Below are 2,500 nucleotides of genomic sequence, written 5' to 3'. Positions count from 1 at the left end.
CTACTCCTCCACACCTCCTCCCGTCCATGCCAAACGGCGTTTTCTCTCAACTTTGGCATGCTCGGAGAGAAAAAAAGGCAGGTAAAGGTTGTGGATAAAAAAGTAAAAAATTGCCAAAATACTTTCTGGGCCCTCAAAAAAAGGCCTACTCCTCAACGCCTGCTCCCGTCCATGCCGAACCGCGTTTTCTATCAACTTTGGCATGCTCGGAGAGAGAAAAAAGGAAAAAAAGAAAAAAAAGGTCCAGTAAAGGTTGTGGATAAAAGTAACCGGCTTTGGAGAATTGCCTGAATCCTTCCGGCGCTGTGAAAAAAAAAGACCAAAAAAAAGACCTGGTCGTCAACGCCTGCTCCTGTCCATGCCAAACGGCGTTTTCCTCTCAACTTTGGCATGCTCGCTGAGGAAAAGGCAGGTAAAGGTTGTGGATAAAAAGTAAACGCGCTGTGGAGAATTGCCCAAATCGTTCAGGCGCCGTGAAAAAAAGAAAGACGTAGTCGTCAACGTCTGGTCCCGTCAATGGCGAAGGGCGTTTTCTCTCAACTTTGGCATGCTCGCTGAGGAAAAGGCAGGTAAAGGTTGTGGATAAAAGTCCGAAGAACCTCGCTACAATTGCCAAAATCTTTCCGCTGCCATTCAAAAATGGACTACTCCTCCACACCTCCTCCCGTCCATGCCAAACGGCGTTTTCTCTCAACTTTGGCATGCTCGGAGAGAAAAAAAGGCAGGTAAAGGTTGTGGATAAAAAAGTAAAAAATTGCCAAAATACTTTCTGGGCCCTCAAAAAAAGGCCTACTCCTCAACGCCTGCTCCCGTCCATGCCGAACCGCGTTTTCTATCAACTTTGGCATGCTCGGAGAGAGAAAAAAGGAAAAAAAGAAAAAAAAGGTCCAGTAAAGGTTGTGGATAAAAGTAACCGGCTTTGGAGAATTGCCTGAATCCTTCCGGCGCTGTGAAAAAAAAAGACCAAAAAAAAGACCTGGTCGTCAACGCCTGCTCCTGTCCATGCCAAACGGCGTTTTCCTCTCAACTTTGGCATGCTCGCTGAGGAAAAGGCAGGTAAAGGTTGTGGATAAAAAGTAAACGCGCTGTGGAGAATTGCCCAAATCGTTCAGGCGCCGTGAAAAAAAGAAAGACGTAGTCGTCAACGTCTGGTCCCGTCAATGGCGAAGGGCGTTTTCTCTCAACTTTGGCATGCTCGCTGAGGAAAAGGCAGGTAAAGGTTGTGGATAAAAGTCCGAAGAACCTCGCTACAATTGCCAAAATCTTTCCGCTGCCATTCAAAAATGGACTACTCCTCCACACCTCCTCCCGTCCATGCCAAACGGCGTTTTCTCTCAACTTTGGCATGCTCGGAGAGAAAAAAAGGCAGGTAAAGGTTGTGGATAAAAAAGTAAAAAATTGCCAAAATACTTTCTGGGCCCTCAAAAAAAGGCCTACTCCTCAACGCCTGCTCCCGTCCATGCCGAACCGCGTTTTCTATCAACTTTGGCATGCTCGGAGAGAGAAAAAAGGAAAAAAAGAAAAAAAAGGTCCAGTAAAGGTTGTGGATAAAAGTAACCGGCTTTGGAGAATTGCCTGAATCCTTCCGGCGCTGTGAAAAAAAAAGACCAAAAAAAAGACCTGGTCGTCAACGCCTGCTCCTGTCCATGCCAAACGGCGTTTTCCTCTCAACTTTGGCATGCTCGCTGAGGAAAAGGCAGGTAAAGGTTGTGGATAAAAAGTAAACGCGCTGTGGAGAATTGCCCAAATCGTTCAGGCGCCGTGAAAAAAAGAAAGACGTAGTCGTCAACGTCTGGTCCCGTCAATGGCGAAGGGCGTTTTCTCTCAACTTTGGCATGCTCGCTGAGGAAAAGGCAGGTAAAGGTTGTGGATAAAAGTCCGAAGAACCTCGCTACAATTGCCAAAATCTTTCCGCTGCCATTCAAAAATGGACTACTCCTCCACACCTCCTCCCGTCCATGCCAAACGGCGTTTTCTCTCAACTTTGGCATGCTCGGAGAGAAAAAAAGGCAGGTAAAGGTTGTGGATAAAAAAGTAAAAAATTGCCAAAATACTTTCTGGGCCCTCAAAAAAAGGCCTACTCCTCAACGCCTGCTCCCGTCCATGCCGAACCGCGTTTTCTATCAACTTTGGCATGCTCGGAGAGAGAAAAAAGGAAAAAAAGAAAAAAAAGGTCCAGTAAAGGTTGTGGATAAAAGTAACCGGCTTTGGAGAATTGCCTGAATCCTTCCGGCGCTGTGAAAAAAAAAGACCAAAAAAAAGACCTGGTCGTCAACGCCTGCTCCTGTCCATGCCAAACGGCGTTTTCCTCTCAACTTTGGCATGCTCGCTGAGGAAAAGGCAGGTAAAGGTTGTGGATAAAAAGTAAACGCGCTGTGGAGAATTGCCCAAATCGTTCAGGCGCCGTGAAAAAAAGAAAGACGTAGTCGTCAACGTCTGGTCCCGTCAATGGCGAAGGGCGTTTTCTCTCAACTTTGGCATGCTCGCTGAGGAAAAGGCA

Source organism: Babylonia areolata, unplaced genomic scaffold, assembly GCF_041734735.1.
Source record: "Babylonia areolata isolate BAREFJ2019XMU unplaced genomic scaffold, ASM4173473v1 superscaf7, whole genome shotgun sequence".
In the NCBI taxonomy this organism is placed as follows: Eukaryota; Metazoa; Mollusca; class Gastropoda; order Neogastropoda; family Buccinidae; genus Babylonia; species Babylonia areolata.
This window is presented reverse-complemented; position numbering follows the sequence as displayed.